The sequence below is a fragment of the Thalassophryne amazonica genome, chromosome 7, assembly GCF_902500255.1.
Source record: "Thalassophryne amazonica chromosome 7, fThaAma1.1, whole genome shotgun sequence".
In the NCBI taxonomy this organism is placed as follows: Eukaryota; Metazoa; Chordata; class Actinopteri; order Batrachoidiformes; family Batrachoididae; genus Thalassophryne; species Thalassophryne amazonica.
This window is the reverse complement of record NC_047109.1, coordinates 61435654-61454608: the sequence shown is the minus strand read 5'-3', so window position 1 is coordinate 61454608 and position 18955 is coordinate 61435654. Positions and strand designations below refer to the sequence as shown.

General features: G+C 42.8%; 1 protein-coding gene across 2 annotated transcripts in view; it reads right to left on the bottom strand.

Moving 5' to 3' along the window:
• The window catches only part of LOC117514019 (ubiquitin-conjugating enzyme E2 E1-like), a 63027-nt gene extending 45823 nt beyond the window's left edge, over nt 1–17204 (bottom strand). Inside the window, exon 1 of one of the 2 annotated variants that reach the window (XM_034174299.1) lies at nt 17080–17204. The gene's annotated coding sequence lies outside the window, so the exon portion shown is untranslated. Of the gene's footprint in view, nt 1–16771; nt 16875–17079 lie in introns of those variants that run through there. The other variant, XM_034174300.1, reaches the window with a different exon arrangement.
• Nucleotides 17205–18955: the final 1751 nt, after the last annotated feature.

Below are 18955 nucleotides of genomic sequence, written 5' to 3'. Positions count from 1 at the left end.
GTCCGGGACTACGTCCAGGCCTGCACCACCTGTGCCAGGGGCAAGGCGGACCATCGCAAGACCAGGGGTCTCCTCCAACCCCTGCCTGTGCCTCATCGCCCCTGGTCCCACATCGGTCTGGACTTCGTCACGGGCCTCCCGCCGTCCCAGGGCAACACCGCCATACTAACGATAGTGGACCGGTTCTCCAAGGCGGCCCACTTCGTGGCCCTCCCGAAGCTCCCAACGGCCCAGGAGACGGCAGACCTCCTGGTCCACCACGTCGTGCGTCTGCATGGGATACCGTCGGACATCGTCTCGGATCATGGTCCCCAGTTTTCCTCGCAGGTCTGGAGGAGTTTTTGTAAGGAACTGGGGGCCACCGTGCGTCTCTCGTCCGGGTACCACCCACAGACGAACGGCCAGGCAGAGCGGGCGAACCAGGAACTTGAACAGGCTCTTCGTTGTGTCACCTCCGCTCACCCGGCGGCCTGGAGTAACCATCTGGCCTGGATCGAGTACGCTCACAACAGCCAAGTATCCTCTGCCACCGGCCTCTCCCCCTTTGAAGCGTGTCTGGGCTACCAGCCCCCGTTGTTCCCACTTGTGGAGGGAGAGGTCGGGGTACCCTCGGTCCAGGCCCACCTGCGGAGGTGCCGCCGGGTGTGGCGGGCCGCCCGCTCTGCCCTGTTGCAGGCCCGGACGAGGGCCAAGGCCCATGCAGATCGCCGGCGTTCCCCGGCCCCTACATACCAACCAGGGCAGGAGGTGTGGCTATCCACCAAAGCTATCCCGCTCCAGGTGACATCCCACAAACTCAAGGACCGCTTCATCGGGCCGTTCCCCATCGCCAAGATCCTCAGTCCGGCCGCAGTGAAGCTAACTCTCCCGGCTTCACTGCGGATCCATCCGGTTTTTCATGTTTCCAAACTCAAGCCATACCACACCTCGCCGCTCTGCACCCCCGGACCCGACCCACCTCCTGCCCGGATCATCGACGGGGAGCCGGCATGGACCGTTCGTCGGCTCCTGGACGTCCGTCGGATGGGTCGGGGCTTTCAGTACTTGGTGGACTGGGAGGGTTACGGACCCGAAGAACGCTCCTGGGTGAAGAGAAGCTTCATCCTGGACCCGGCCCTTCTGGTCGATTTCTACCACCGACACCCGGACAAGCCTGGTCGGGCGCCAGGAGGCGCCCGTTGAGGGGGGGGTCCTGTTGTGTGGGCCGCTGAAGAGGAGGTACTGCTGGCTCACCACCACCGGATGGCGCCCTGCTTGGAGTGCGGGCTTCAAGCACAAGAGGGCGCCAGAACCACTGGGAGTGACAACCGTCAATCATCCTCAACACCAGCTGTCACTCATTCATCTCATCATCATCATCACCATAAAGGCCGGGCGGCGACTCCACCTCCTCGCCGAGAAATCTCCTACGATTCAAGGTAATCTCTTGCTGTAATTATTTGCGAATAATAATCTGATCTGTTTTGCAGCTGTTTGTCCTGGTGGTATTCCTTATCTGGAATTTTTTGGTGTTTTGGTGTGACTGCGACGACTTCGCCTCACATCCCAAAACCAATAAGTGGTAAACCGGAGCTGCACGTGTGTATGATTGGAGGTGGAGGTTCTCCCTCCAAGAAGAATCAGTAATCAAGATTGCTGGGTGTGAGGATTCACACTCACTACCTTCTGTTTCTGTCCGCCAGCAGTACCAGGGCCGACATGGAGGACAGAGACCACCTGGGGACTCAGGGCTTGGCGGCTTCGGTGTTCTTCAGGCCGTTGGTGGTAGAAGCGGTGTGGGTCCCGGCTCTTCGTTCATCCGAGGTCTCCTATCTTCGAGCCTGCCCGCAGTCCTCTTGTGTATGATTGGCAGTACCTTTGTTTATATTACGTTGTGTTCTTGTGCAACATTAAATTGTTACTCCTTCCCTTATCCATTGTCCGTTCATTAGCGCCCCCTGTTGTGGGTCCGTGTTACGACACCTTCCCAACACCCTGTCTTATTTAAGTTTAATGACAATTTGTTTCGCTCAAACCATATTTTCAATTTGCTAATTTCTTCAGTGATTTCCTCCAGAACTATCTGCCAAGCTAGAAATCTGTGCTGCATCCTAGTAAGAGCAGAATACTACTGGAATGAATTTGAATAAGAAAGTTGGGTTTTTTCCTCACCAAAATGGATGCTACACTCACTGCAGTTTATTGTATGGAATATGTTGTGTGGGCCGCTGAAGAGGAGGGTACTGCTGGCCCACCACCAGAGGGCACCCTGCCTGGAGTGCGGGCTTCAGGCACGAGAGGGCGCTGCCGCCTCACAGGACAGCTGAGAGTGACAGCTGTTACTCATTAACTCCTGACAGCTGTCACCTATCATCAACTCATCATACCACTCCATATAAGCCGGACGACATCTCCACCCCACTGCCGAGATATCGTTTGCCTTTGAGGTATTCTCTCAGCCGTGTTCAGTAGGTGCTACTGTTACTTGTTATTGTTCCTGTTTTGGAGGTGGAGGTGTCTTACCCACCATTAAGGAACTGTCGCTGATTGTATTGCTGGGTGTACACACACCCACACATAACTGTTTCTGCTTCCTGCCAGCAGTACCAGATCCGACAGCTGGAGACGGTGGCCACCTGGGGACTCGGAACTTGGCGGCTCCAGTAGTCTCCGGGTTCGGTGGCAGTGGAAATCGTGTGGGATCCGGCTCTTCTCTGGATGGACGTCTTCTATCCTCGAGCCTGCCCACACGTCACCTTAGTACATTTGACTCTGTCCAAATTCTGTATTTGTCTGTATGTCGTTGTGCACACTTCACAACAGTAAAGTGTTGTATTTTTGGCTCATCTATTGTCCGTTCATTTACGCCCCCTGTTGTGGGTCCGTGTCTTTACACTTTCACAACAGAATAGTCCCAAATTGCATTTCAGAGCTTCTAGAATTCAACATTTTCGTGTGGGTGGTGGTGGGGTAATTTTTGGTTACGGGTTTTTTTTTTGTTTTTCACCGCTTTACACCTCTGAATATGTCAATCGTGAGTCACTTTGTGCAGATTAAAGTCACTAACTGGGACTCCTGTCTTGTTGGGAGAAAGAAACGAGAATCATCCTCCGTTCTGTTCACACAGCTCCAAACTCTGAGTGGCTCTCTGCCAAGTCAAGTTAGAACAATAGAGTCCAGTCAAACGCCTTTTAAATCAATTGACACCTCTTTCCAAACGTTGTAATACAAACTGCAGCCGGCTAGGCTCAGATCAGAGGTATGGAGAGACATTCATGCCAAAATGTCTGAAAGGAAAAGCTTTTGACAAAAACTAGATTTTGTTTATTTTTATTTATGTCCAGAGATCAAGGATACAGTGACCAATTCAAAATGTTGACATAGAAAACCTATAAAGCCTACTTTTATTACACAGAAAATACACAAGAGGTGTCAGTAAGGAATCGGATCGATAAGCAGAATCGATAATGGCATCGATAGATAAAATCTTGTCAATACCCATCCCTAGTCTGGACTGCAGGCAGGCCAGTCTAGTACCCTCACTGTTTTACTACGAAGCCACACTGTTTTAACACGTGCAGAATGTGACTTGGCACTGTCTTGCTGAAATAAGCAGGGATGTCCCTGAAAAAGACGTTGCTTTAATGGCAGCATGTTTTGCTCCAAAACCTGGATGTACCTTTCAGCATTGATGGTGCCATCACAGATGTGTAAGCTGGCCATGCCACAGGCACAAACACACCCCCATACCGTCACAGATGCTGGCTTTTGAACTTTGCACTGGTAAATTGACTGCATTTATAGAGCGCTTTTCCATCTGCATCAGATGCTCAAAGTGCTTTACAAATAATGCCTCACATTCACCTCGATGTGAGGGTGCTGCCATACAAGGCACTCACTACACACTGGGAGCAATAGAGGATTAAAGACCTTGCCCAAGGACCCTTAAGTGATTCTCCAGTCAGTTCCTGGTAACAATCTGGATGGTCCTTTTCCTCTTTTGTCCAGAGGACATGATGCCCATGATTTCCAAAAACAATTTGAAATGTGGACTCAGACCACAATATACTTTCCACTTTGCGTCTGTCCATTTCAAATGAGCTCGGGCCCAGAGAAGGCAGCAGCGTTTCTGGATGTTGTTGATGTATGACTTTCACTCTGCATGGTAGAGTTTTAACTTGCACTTGTAGATGTAGCGACAAACTGTGTTAAATGACAATGGTTTTCTGAAGTGTTCCTGAGTCCACATGGTAAGATCCTTTACATAATGATGTCGGTTTTTAATGCAGTGCCGCCTGAGGGATCGAAGGTCACGGTCATTCAATGTTAGTTTTTGGCCTTGCCGCTTACGTGTGGAAAGTTCCCCAGATTCTCTGAATCTTCTGATTATTTTATGGACTGTAGATGATGGAATCCATAAATTCTGAGAAACACTGTTCTTAAACTTTTGGACTATTTTCTCATGTAGTTGTTCAGAAAGTGGTGATCCTCACCACATTTTTGCTTGTGAACGGCTGAGCCTTTTGGGGATGCTCCTTTTATACGCACTCATGACACTCACGCGTTTCCAATTAACCTGTTCACCTGTGGAATGTTCCCAACAGGTGTTCTTTGAGCATTCATCAACTTTCCCAGTCTTTTGTTGCCCCTGTCCCAGCTTTTTTGAAATGTGTTGCAGGCATCCATTTCAAAATGAGCAAATATTTGCAAAAAAAAACCTTCTGTCTGAACATTCAATATCTTGTCTTTGTGGTGTATTCAATTGAATATAGGTTGAAGAGGATTTGCAAATCATTGTATTTTGTTCTTATTTACATTTCACACAACATCCCAACTTCATTGGAACTGGGGTTGCATGAAAGAATGTGGGAATGTATAAACTTTGATTTTATTGTTAGAAAGTTGACTGATTTTGCGATGCTTGTTTCAGCCCAAAATGCATTCTGCTTTATTATACTGCCATTTGCAGTTGAATAAATGTAATTCTTGGAATATGAGTAACATGAACAGATCTTTATTATCCATAAAAAATTTCAGTTTGATAAGTTGAACAGTGTGGGTAATGCCCCCTTTCATACTATAAGTCTTATTTTGTACAATTAAAAGAAATAGTAAAGATGGTCCAAATGTTTAAAAAAAAAAAAATTTAACCACTTCCTCTCTACATGAAAGAATGTTTCTCTCAACTCTTCAGATTCAGATTTATTATAACCTTGGGTAAATTTGGTTACAGTGAGTGAGTCATCTCATTTTGTAAACACACAGAACAAGACAAAGTAGTAACAGCTCTGGTGGTATTAATGTAATATATGGAAAACCTTTAACTTCAATATGATTTTTCATATTTTGAAAATATAGTGACAAACTTCAAAATGGACCATAGGTATCAATGTATGAAAGTTTTGTCTTTATTCAGTGCATATGCTCAAAAGGTTACAGCTCTGTTGACAAACAGTTGATTGAATGTTTGAACTTTTGAGGAGGGAGATATTTTAGTGACAGCAGCACGGTGGCTTAGTGGTTAGCACTGTTGCCTCACAGCGAGAAGGTCATGGGTTCAATTCCCGCCTGTGGCCTTTGTGTGGAGTTTGCATGTTCTCCCCGTGTTTGTGAGGGTTTCCTCCCACATCCAAAGACATACGGGTTAGGTGGACTGGAATCTTTAAATTGTCCATAGGTGTGCTTGTGGGTGTGACTGTGTTTGTTTGTGGCCCTGCGACAGACTGGCGTCCTGTCCTGGGTGTACCCCACCTCGCGCTCTATGACTGCTGGGATAGGCTCCAGCCCCCCGTGACCCTCAATTGGACTAAGCGGTTGAAGATGTGTGTGTGATATTTTAGTGTCATCTTCATAATGAAGCAGACCCACTTTATGTAATCATCACCAAATTGTAGGGTTCGACTCAGACATCACCCCTGATCATATCAGCCAAATTTCATACAATTCCATGCATTTTTTTCAGATTATTCTTTTTTTGCATTTTGGGGCCCCAAGTGACCTCCATTTACCAAATCTGGTGCACAGCCTTTGCTTTTTCTTTTGTCACAATGACATACGTTTCATGTTTATCAGAGGTACAGTTGCAAGATATGAAAGACTTTTGCTTTGACTGCTCTCTGTGAATGTTCTCCTTTATAAAGTTGCATATTTTGAGCTATCATGCTCCTTTTAATAACTTAAACGCTAAATAAACCACTGATTGGACTTGCAAAAATGAGTTCTGATCAACGTAATGGCCTGGGTGTGAGATAAGATTAGATAAGAGATAAGGTTTACATATATTAGAATAATTTGTAAAAAAAAACAAACAAACAGAAAGACGGAATGGGTGTGGCCTAAATCACAAGATTTACCACACTCCAAAGAATGCAGGGATATATTAATATTTATTGTGTGATGTACTGTCTTGGAGTTTGGTCAAAAACAGATTTTCCTTTATTACAACACCACCAGGAGGTCAAGAAAATGTAAAACTGATTATGCCACTAATGTGGTCTACATCATTCGTCAAAATTTCAGCTTTAAAAGTTGAATAGCGTTAGCCACGCTCACTTTTCTACTTTAAAAGTCAATCGGCCACACCCTCTTTCAACAATCATGATGTACTTATGCATTTCAAGTAAGAGTTGCTCCAAGATTACTCTAGTGAAATTGCATACAATTCCAATTAGCCAATTTTAAGATATAAGCTTTAGAGATTTATGGGTGCCCCCTAGTGCCCAACAGAGAATAAATTATTCTGACTTCCTGTTTGCATCATTCATATTCAGGAACCTGCGTTTCATCTTGACTGGAGTTACCGTTGTGAAGATAGGCTCAACTTCCTGTGTCGTGTTTGTAACAGGAAGTCCGTCCTCTATTTCTCAGGTTTAGGCCCATCAAGCTCATTTTTACAACCCCTGGCAAAAATTATGAAATCACCGGCCTCGCAGGATGTTCATTCAGTTGTTTAATTTTGTAGAAAAAAAAGCAGATCACAGACACGACACAAAACTAAAGTCATTTCAAATGGCAACTTTCTGGCTTTAAGAAACACTATAAGAAATCAAGAGAAAAAATTGTGGCAGTCAGTAACGGTTACTTTTTTAGACCAAGCAGAGGGAAAAAATATGGACTCACTCAATTCTGAGGAATAAATTATGGAATCACCCTGTAAATTTTCATCCCCAAAACTAACACCTGCATCAAATCAGATCTGCTCGTTAGTCTGCATCTAAAAAGGAGTGATCACACCTTGGAGAGCTGTTGCACCAAGTGGACTGACATGAATCATGGCTCCAACACGAGAGATGTCAAGTGAAACAAAGGAGAGGATTATCAAACTCTTAAAAGAGGGTAAATCATCACGCAATATTGCAAAAGACATTGGTTGTTCACAGTCAACTGTGTCTAAACTCTGGACCAAATACAAACAACATGGGAAGGTTGTTAAAGGCAAACATACTGGTAGTCCAAGGAAGACATCAAAGCGTCAAGACAGAAAACTTAAAGCAGTATGTCTCAAAAATCGAAAATGCACAACAAAACAAATGAGGAACGAATGGGAGGAAACTGGAGTCAACTTCTGTGACTGAACTGTAAGAAACCGCCTAAAGGAAATGGGATTTACATACAGAAAAGCTAAACAAAAGCCATCATTAACACCTAAACAGAAAAAAACAAGGTTACAATGGGCTAAGGAAAAGCAATCGTGGACTGTGGATGACTGGATGAAAGTCATATTCAGTGATGAATCTCAAATCTGCATTGGGCAAGGTGATGATGCTGGAAATTTTGTTTGGTGCCATTCCAATGAGATTTATAAAGATGACTGCCTGAAGAGAACATGTAAATTTCCACAGTCATTGATGATATGGGGCTGCATATCAGGTAAAGGCACTGGGGAGATGGCTGTCATTACATCATCAATAAATGCACAAGTTTACGTTGATATTTTGGACACTTTTCTTATCCCATCAATTGAAAGGATGTTTGGGGATGATGAAATCATTTTTCAAGATGATAATGCATCTTGCCATAAAGCAAAAACTGTGAAAACATTCCTTGCAAAAAGACACACAGGGTCAATGTCATGGCCTGCAAATAGTCCGGATCTTAATCCAATTGAGAATCTTTGGGGGAAGTTGAAGAAAATGGTCCATGACAAGGCTCCAACCTGCAAAGCTGATCAACAGCAATCAGAGAAAGTTGGAGCCAGATTGATGAAGAGTACTGTTTGTCACTCATTAAGTCCATGCCTCAGAGACTGCAAGCTGTTATAAAAGCCAGAGGTGGTGCAACAAAATACTAGTGATGTGTTGGAGTGTTCTTTTGTTTTTCATGATTCCATAATTTTTTCCTCAGAATTGAGTGATTCCATATTTTTTTCCCTCTGCTTGGTCTAAAAAAGTAACTGTTACTGACTGCCACAATTTTTTTCCTGATTTCTTATAGTGTTTCGTAAAGCCAGAAAGTTGCCATTTGAAATGACTTTAGTTTTGTGTCATGTCTGTGATCTGCTTTTTTTCTACAAAATTAAACAACTGAATGAACATCCTCCGAGGCCGGTGATTCCATAATTTTTGCCAGGGGTTGTAATAATGTAAGCATCGTAAGTCCAGTAGGCTGTGTGCAAAGTTTGGTGTTGATCAGATCAATGGTCTGGGTTGCGCCTCAAAAAGTCCCGGAGAGCCACATGGGTAATGGCGCTGTTATGCTACGTTTGCCTTCAAGAGGACTAAATTTAACAAAGACGTCCATACTTTTCCAGTAACTGAATCACAGGCTTTCCTCCCACCATGTGCCTGAAGTGTTGTGCATCCAGGTAACTATGCTGGTAAACCAGTCTGTCAATCTATATTTAGCAATATTCTAAATCTAATTTACCTTCATATCGGTTCAACTAACTATTCTACTAAATAACAACACTAATAGAAATATTAACTTTATGGTACACATGGTCAGAGGCGATTGGGCAATGGATTGAGGTGAATATGTTTTAAATGACAAACAATATCAGTCCCTTAAAGGTGCTTCTTCTGAAAAACATTTAACCTGACCTATCCCCTGAGCAAGCACACTGGGAATAGTATTCAGAAAACAAAACTTCCTCAGGAAATTTGATTATAGCAAGGAAAATTAAATGCACCAGACTCAGTATGGTGACTGTCCTTGCACATATCTTGCACCCCCCCCCCCCAAAAAAAGACACTTTTCTGCCACACCAAAATTCCTCATACAATACCACACCTTTTCTTTTGGCACTGTCAAAAGCTTCAAGTCCGCAAACAAACAATGCAACTCCTTCTGGTCTTCTCTACACTTCATCAACACTCTCAGAGCAAATACTGCATCTGCAGTACACAGTCTGTGTAATTTAAAGCTATTCATTCTGAAAATTACAGAAAATTCTTCTTTGAACATTGCTGGCCTTTGCTGGATGAGTTGTTGAGATATAAATTTAAGGCTTTTCTATGCATCTAATTTCAGATCACTACTCCCCACTTGTGGCACCAATTTGTGACCGATTACTATGAAATTTGGAAGGCAGCTTTTTGTTAATTTTTCTGTCACTGGACTATGTTTCATGTTTATTGGACTTAATCATCTTAACAACACAAACACGCGAGTGTCCACTGAATGTATGTGCAGGTTGTGGTGCAGATTACACTAATGACCAAAGCAGTGGTTGAAAAAAGTAGGTTTACATTTGATGCAATTTTGCATAAAAATGCAAAGGTAGAAACAGGCGTAGACGATTCCGTACACTTAACAGCATGTGGGACCAGATGAAGTTTGACTGACTGTTTGAATGCTGACTGACGCATTTTTCTTTGTTATAGTGCCACCTGCAGGTGAATAAATCAAACATCTTTATAAAGTTTTTACAGAGGATTCATATCCTGATATGCAAGAACTGATTCAATTTTCAAGGTCAAAGGTCAAAGTCAGGAAAAATCCCTATCGCTTAACACAATGAATTTTCAAAAATTCATTGTTGTCAAAAAAGATAGAATTTCTTCCACATTTGAGTGCGTTATGTAAAGATGGTATTCTTTATCGACTGAAAGTTTGATCCGGATTGTGGATTTTGTGGACATTTGAATTTACTGTAATATTGAAAAGCCCATTTGGTGTACCTTTTGCATTATATCTCAATCAAAAGTGCCTCAATCACTCATTTTCTGTTATGGAATTACCTACACCACCAAAAATGGATGGAGGTTCCAATTTTATACCTGGTTGTCTATCTTCCATTTATCAGTTGGAAACCAGGTGCCAAAATATAATGACAAATTGTGCACAGCAGAAATAAGCAATGCTATTATGTAAAAAAAAAAAAAAAAAAAAAACTGAAAATGAAAAAGTAAACAAACAAAAAAGAACTACAACAACAAAAAACCATGACACCACCACAAAAAAAGAAAACTTTGATTCAAGTGTATGAACTGACATTTGATCACATCTAATTTAACTTATGAAAAGCAACTTCTAACAGGACTTTGACCTTGAAAATTTTTCCAAGGCAAAATTTGTAAAATTGGAAACTAGTGTTGGCAGATGTTTGCGCTCTATGAGCACAGTGCTCCAGTTGTAATACTGATTTATGTACTCTTGGAGTTTTACCTTCCCATATAATTGAGGAAGTAATTTGATTGATAGATTTTTTTAAAAGGTTTTGGGTAAGACCAGAGGAATAAACTGAAAAAGATATAAAAATTTGGGTAAAACATTCATTTTCACTAAGGAGGAAAATTTGCAGCTAGTAGAGCCTGAGGGGAACCAGTTACATTCACTCGCAAGCACTTAAAACCAGAATGACTCAGAAGGAAAGGAAGAACAGATCCAGATTCTTTACCATCACTGCAACAGGTACAACAAAAGGTAGTAAGGCACAAGCCTTTCAGTGCAAATATAAACATGAGTAAACCACGTGCAGACTTGAAATGTCTGGGAAAGAAAAGAAAAAAAACCCCCAAAATTTAACTGAATGAAAAAGGTGTGTCCAGAGCGCAGGTTTAAAAAAAAGAAAAAGAAAAAAAATTATAAGAACACAGTAAGAAAAAAAAAAGATTACATATAAAAAAGAGAAAAGTATGTACAAAACTATGGATACTTCAGTGGCAGTGGATACTGCACATAAACAAATGCTGCACTCATTTCAAGCTTGACATGTGACCTGACTATTTGGTTCCAGTGGCATTCATAGCTTTAAAAAGCAGTTGGGTAGAAACTGTTTTTCAGTCTATTTGTACTTGCTTTAATGGCCCTGTACCATCTGCATGATGGCAGTAGCTCAAACAGAGAGTGGCCAGGGTGGGATGAGTCCTTTAGAATGGTGCTGGTTCTCCTCAGACAGTAAAGGTGCTCTGACACTTGCATGACTTTGATCCGTGCACTTGCACGCACTCTGCTGTGCATGACAGTGAACTCATCTCAAACTCGTTATAAACTGTTGTAAACTGTGCGCAGCTTTGTGCATGTGCGCAAAGAAAATTTTGAAATGTTCCAAATCTCCATCACGCATTAATTACGTGAACATTACAAAAGGAAGTAAAAAACACAGCGTGTGAATGCAAGTGACTGCATCAGTGCACCGCATCAGAGTGCAGCTTGTCTCAACGATTATAACGAGATGTTAAATCTTATCATAAACATACTTTTTACAGCTGCATACAAGAAGGGATGAACATGCAACTGTTTTACCAAACTATTACAATATAAAAATGACAATTTCCTTTTTAGAAGGCTCCAAATACGTTCTCCACCTCATTAAGCGCGCGTGAGAAAAGCAGCAGCTGGAGCGCTCCTCTGTGATTCCGGAAGCAATTAGAGCCATTTTCAACAGCCAACTCTGACAGAAAATAATTAATCCGCTACACAAAATAATTATTTTATATATGCAGCGTCCAGTGCCAACACGTGGCAGCCAGTGGAACAAAGCACAGCTTCCAGCTGGGACACGGTGGGTGGGATCATCACGACAATGTTCCTGCAAGTGCGAGGATCAAAGTTGTGCAAGGGTCAGGTTCGCCATAGTGGAGAGGTAAAAAGACATGAGGAATCGCTGGTTGATGCTATTTTTCCTGAGGATTATCACAAAGTGAAGTTTCTGTTGTGCCTTCTTTACCAATGTGTGGTGTTCCTGTCCCAGGTCAGTTTCTCATCTATGTGGACTCCCAGGAAATGGAAGTCCCTGACCCTTTCCACACAGGTCCCCACAATGACAATGGGCTGAATGTCTGTTTTTCCTGAAGTCTATGATTAGCTCCTTGGTTTTGGATGTGTTCAGGAGCAGGTTATTTTCTCTACACCACACTGTCAGCTGTTCCACCTCATCTCGGTAGACAGATCATCTCCTCCAGTGATACAGTCAACAATTGTGATGTCATCCGCATACTTAATGAAGGTGTTGCTGGTGTGGATAGGCTGTAGTGGGTGTAGTGGATGAAGAGCATCCACTAATCCACTACAGCCAGAGGTGTAGTGGATGAAGAGCAACAGGCCTTGAAGGGGACCAGTACCGAGTGCGAGATCTGTGGATATGTGAGGGCCAATCCTGACTATGTGAGCAATCTAACAGAAAGTCCTTAATCCAACAGTTTACCTGAGATGCTGTGCAGCTACATTTATCGGCAAGCATTCACTTTTTGTTGTATGTTAATCCTATATCCAGAGAAAGAGCCGAAGTTTGGAGTACTGCCATAATACGAGGTCTGTTAGAAAAGTATCAGACCTTTTTATTTTTTTCAAAAACCATATGGATTTGAATCACGTGTGATTGCATCAGACAAGCTTGAACCTTCGTGCACATGCGTGAGTTTTTTCACGCCTGTTGGTTGCGTCATTTGCCTGTGAGCAGGCTTTGTGTGAGCACTGGTCCACCCTCTCGGCGGATTTTTATTGCGAATAAATGTCTGAACGATTTGGAGCTTTGCTGCATCAATTTTTTTCCAGAAACTGTGAGAGACCTCCAGGTGGACACCGTTCGGAAAATTAATATGGCTTTCAGGGACGATTTTATGGGGATTATACAGATTAAGGAGTGTTACTGCCGCTTTAAGGACGGCCCACAACTGCTGAAAGCGCGCTGCGCTCCGAGCGCCGATCCACATGCTCAAACCCCGCTGAAACAACCAGATCATTTCCAACGTGAAGGCTTTGTTGATCCGGGACCTCGTCTGACTTTGACAAAAAGGCACAAGGCGTGGACATCGGCACTTTTTCAGCACATTCCACTGTTACAGGAGTTTTTTTCATGGAAAGAAAAGCGGAGGGACGCGCCACGGAGCCGTTCATTACGCGGGACAAAACCACCTCGGTGTTGGTCTCACAGGACCCCTTTGAGATGGCTTTCAGACGGATTCCGGTTGCTTTTCAGTCGTGTGATTATCCGATTGTGATTGTGCATGAGCTGGACATGCCCCAACATGTCCTGTGAGGCTTCATCACGGCGTTGCTTTGCGCGGTGGAGCCGCTTCTCTTTCCATGACAAAAACAGTGGAATGTGCCGTTCATTTCTAAACTGGACGCTGTGATCCGGTATGTCGTCTGACTAGCACAGGAATTGTGAAAAGATGTGGACATCAGCACCTTTTCAGCACATTAAGACAGACGTGCGGAGGAGTTCCACGCGTCGCGGTGGAGCCGCATGGCGCAAAGCAACGCCGTGATGAAGCCTCACAGGACATGTTGGGGCATGTCTAGCTCATGCACAATCACAATCGGATAATCACACAACTGAAAAGCAACCGGAATCCATCTGAAAGCCATCTCAAAGGGGTCCTATGAGACCAACACCGAGGTGGTTTTGTCCCGCGTAATGAACGGCTCTGTGGCGCATCCCTCCGCTTTTCTTTCCATGACAAAACTCCTGTAACAGTGGAATGTGCCGAAAAAAGTGCTGATGTCCACGCCTTCTACCTTTTTGTGGAAGTCAGACGAGGTCCCGGATCAACAAAGCCTTCACGTTGGAAATGATCTTGTTGTTTCAGCGGGGTTTGAGCATGTGGATCACGCTTGGAGCGCGGCCTGCGCTCTCAGCAGTTGTAGGCTGTCCTTAAAGCGGCAGTAACACTCCTTAATCTGTACAATCCCCATAAAATCGTCCCTGAAAGCCATATTAATTTTCCGAACGGTGTCCCACTCTGGAGGGTCTCTCACAGTTTCTGGAAAAAATTGATGCAGCAAAGCTCCAAATTGTTCAGACATTTATTCGCAATAAAAATCCGATGAGAGGGGTGGACCACTGCTCACACAAAGCCTGCTCACAGGCGAATGACGCAACCGACAGGCGTGAAAAAAAAACTCACGCATGCGCACGAAGGTTCAAGCTTGTCTGATACAATCACATGTGATTCAAATCCATATGGTTTTTGAAAAAAATAAAAAGGTCCGATGCTTTTCTAACAGACCTCGTAGATGCTAAATGACGAGCTGGATTTGTGACATATAAAAGTAAATAGTCTGCATACAGAGCAACCCTATGTTTTATACTCCTACAAATCACACCCTGGAATAAGGAAGAGGTTCTGAGACTTATTGAGTGGCTCTATGGCTAAAGCACAAAGTAAAGGGGAGAGGGGACAACCTTGATGTGTACCATGTAACAGAGTAAATACTCAGATTTTACATTATTAGTACAGACAGATACTAGGGGGGAAGTATACGAGAGATGATCAAAGAAATATATCACCAAAACACAAATTTTCAGGACTGCAAAAAGGTACTCCCATTCCACTCTATCAAATGCTTTTTTGTCATCTAATAAAATTACCACTTCAGGGAAATTACTGTGGTGCTTGGAGTACAGTATATTGAAAAGGGTACATATATTAAAAAAAAGAATGCCTCCATTTGATAATACCAGTCTGTTCATTTGATATAATACAAAGGAGGATTCCGTCTGTATGGGAAACCTATAGTTTGGCCAAAATATTTCAGATCCACATAAGGAGGCTAATAGGATTATAAGAAGCACAAGAAGTCAGATCTTTTCCTTCCTTGAGCAGTGATGAAATGGAGGCCTGTCTCAGCATTGTGGAAAGAGAACCCCATTCGATTGATTCCTCAAAACTGGCAAAAGTAAAAGTTAAGTCCCTTGACTGCTCTCTTTTTTGCACTCTGGGTTGCACAGTAAATCTAATGTGGATCTGCACAGATGCTGTTGATTTGGCACAAGTTTTACACTGGAGCCCTTCCTGATGTAACTTCACATTACATGGAGAAAAGTAGCAGGGGTGGGATTTTGAACTGGGATCCTTCTGAGCTGAAACAAAGTGCACTAACCACTGGCCAACCACCTCCTGACAAAAAAACAAAAGCCTGGAAAACAGTAACAGGGCTAACTTCATATGAAACTTCTATAAAAATAGAAGGGAATCCATCAGCGACAGGGGGATTTGCTTGCTTGTAAGAATTTAATCGGGATAAATTCTCTTCCAGATTAAAGGAGCATCAACTTATACTGCTTTTACAGTATCAACTGTAGGGATTTCTGGTCATCAAGGAATTGCTGCATATTTTTAAAGTTGGGAGGAAACTGTTGAAATGATTTAAAAACAATTCATTTCAGTTTTGTCAGATGTCGAAGTACCTAATGTATATTTTATTTGTACAATTTAGCAAGCGGCAACGTGACACCTGAGTTGGTGGGCCAATAAGCGAGTAGGCTTTATCAACATATTCATAATAGTTACCACGAGACTGTAGTAACAACTGTTCAGCTTCTCTCGTTGAGATCAAGTGGAAATCAAGAAGGGGAAGGTTTCTGGACATACTGGCAGACAGTTTTTAAAAATTACTGTCAGAAGGTCTTTTGTCTATGTCCCCTGGATTTAGACAGGTGAAACGAATAATGAATAAGAAATAATTTCACCTCTAAGATAAGCCCTTAGAGTTCCCCCACAATAAAATATTCAAGATGGCATCAGATTTATTAGTAATTAAAAACTTATCAATAGAAGATGAAATATCCTCACAGAAAGTAAGTCAGACAGCAAGGGGTTTAACGCCAAGGTTATAGTATATAGTGAGGAGGACAAGGCAATATCAAGAGCCAAAGGTGCATGAGCTGAGATGACAACTTGAAGATATTTGGAATTACGAATTTTTGAAATTAAAGAACCATTAATAACAAATAACCTATATAAGAATATGTTGATGAACATGTAGAAAAAAAGATCATTTGGCTTGTGGAATATGAAGTTTCCAAGGCTCAATATCTGTTTTTGGGTCATAAAGTGAGGAACAGCGTGGGTTAGCAACGTTTGACCCCAGCCCCCCCTAAAAAAAAAAAAAAAAAAAAAAAAAAAAAAAAAAAAAAAGAAAAAAAAGGAGAGAAAAAAAAACAATACAGCGTTTCTTTGCAACCGCTGGAAACGGCGTGTTTCCAGCCCATTTGGGCTTGAATCCCTAATGAATAACTGGCTCTGAGTGCGTTTGTGGCCCTTGGGGTGAGTGGAGTTGGACCCCTGGTGTGAAGACGAAGAGGTTGATGGAGAACAAGTCCTAGCTGAGAAGCTAAAGCCTTCACAGCCAGACACGAAGGAGAATTTCACCATCTTCGACTCCTAAAGTAGGCAAACAATTTATAAGGCGGCAATGCGCCACAGTGGAAACACACTCATACACAAAGCTAATGCTAAGCGGTGGCCCGCACCCCCACACGGCAACGAGCACTCAGGCCCATCGACTGGAGGAATGAACTCGACTATTCCTTGGAACGGAGTGCAAACCAGCCCGTTCAGCGAAGCATCATTTACAAGTGACGAGACAGCCAGGTGACGGTTGCAAATCACTGGTCGTCGCTTACCCTGGTTATTACGCGTGAAGTAGCGGCTGTAGACGTTGAAACCGAGAGCAAAACAGCACCTTTAAACGTTAAAACTGAATGACTAAACGCGTCAGCAGCAGTAACCGAGTTCCGGTACTTTCCAGCACATAGACGAGCCTTTTACCGAGCGAGCACCGCCGTCTTGTTTGTCTTCATTGTGCGCGCGGTGAATTGACGCTCGCGCTCGTCTGAAAACGCACACGGACAACAGACCGACCTGTCCGTGACGACCAGCAGGTCGAATAGGACACGCTAACCAGCTATTTGAGCGGGTGAAGTAAACTTACCCGGTCTATTGTGTCTGGAGGTCCGCCACAGTGGAGGCTGGCTGTCGCCCTCTGCGGATCGGAAGTAGCCTTCAGCGGCTGCAGTCAACACACCCTCTCTCTCTCCTCTCTCTCTCTCTCTCTCTCTCTCTCTCTCTCTCTCTCTCTCTCTCTCTCTCTCTCTCTCTCTCTCTCTCTCTCTCTCTCTCTCTCTCCTCTCTCTCTCTCTTCCTTCTCTCTCTCTCTCTCCTCTCTCTCTCTCTCTCTCTCTCTCTCTCTCTCTCTCTCTCTCTCTCTCTCCTCTCTCTCTCCTCTCCTCTCTCTCTCTCTCTCTCTCTCTCTCTCTCTCTCTCTGTGTGTGTGTGACTTTTACATTTCGCTGCTTAGGGAGCACCCTGGACTGTTGAGGTTTAAAATGCAAAAGTACTTTTTATCCAGTTAATCGCCAGAATAATCGATAGAATACTTGATTACTAAAAATCGATAACAGCAGCCCTAACATAATCCCTTGAGTGTCCACTGAATGTATGCACAAGTCTTAGTGCAGACGATTATAATAATAATAACAATGACAACTTTCATTTTTAGAGTGCCCTTTTATTGCAAAGATACCCAAAGCGCTTACAGGTTTTATTATTATTTATTCACTCGCAGATTCACTCATTGGCGGTGGTAAGCTACTAGGGTAGCCACAGATGCCCTGGGGCAGACTGACGGAAGCATGGCTGCCATTCTGCTCCTACAACCCCTCCACCACCACCTCATTCACACACATTGATAAATAAGCCTGTTTTTGATTGTGGGAGGCAACCAGACTGGCGTTAACCCACACAAACACGAGGAGAACATGCAAACTCCACACAGAAAGGGTGGGAACCAATCCCACAACCTTCTTGCTGTGAGGCAACAGTGCAAACCACTAATCCACTGTGCTGCCAAAATGAGACTCATGATGAAGGCAGAGGCTGAATACAACCCCAATTCCAATGAAGTTGGGATGATGTGTGAAATGTAAATAAATACGGAATACAATGATTTGCAAATCCTCTTCGACCTATATCGGGTTGGTCACAATCAAGGCTATAGATACAAAATACAGATGTTATCATCAGAAACACTAAATCATATATCATGAAGATGTACTTTTGCTTTCAGCATCTGCATATGAAAAAAACTTCATGTTGCCAAAAAAGGTTTGATTAATCCTAAATTTAACAAGTTATGACCAGAAATGGGTGCATTTTTAAATGAAATTAGGCGTTATTCTGTGTCACTTTAAAATTGATGCAGCATGTTTTATTGTATAACAATAAAGGTGTGGTAGTCTTTTATGTAAATGTTTTTCTATGATATAAACAAATATCTGTTTTCTATTTTCAGAAAATTTCATCAATTTCGGGTGATCCGAGAGACAGTACATAGTTTTACAGAAATGAGTTACACCGGTAAAATTTCATTTTCAAGACAATATTGAATGGAAATGCTGAATGAAAACAATAAAAAGTCATCCTTTGGTCTTTAAATAATGTTATTTGAAGTCTCAAGGGTGTCTAAAAAATAAACAAAAAGATTTAATGCGGCCAGAGCAATATTTTGTTTTTGGCGATGATTGCACTGCATGGTCTCAGATGTTCAGAAAATCCTGTAGAGTCCGTGACATACCTATATTTAAAAATAATAGCATGGTGAATGTAACTTAGGTAGTTTTATTGTCCTATGTTAGGATAAGAGGATATAAGTTGAATGGAATAATAATTAGGTCCTATACCTGTTATGATGAAGGCTATAGGTAGCACCGTGTCACGACTCGTGTGTAGAGTCCGTGACATATAGTTTTAAAATAGTACATGGATGATTCTATGAGTATCCATGATGAAGTGCTCTATCTATATTGAAG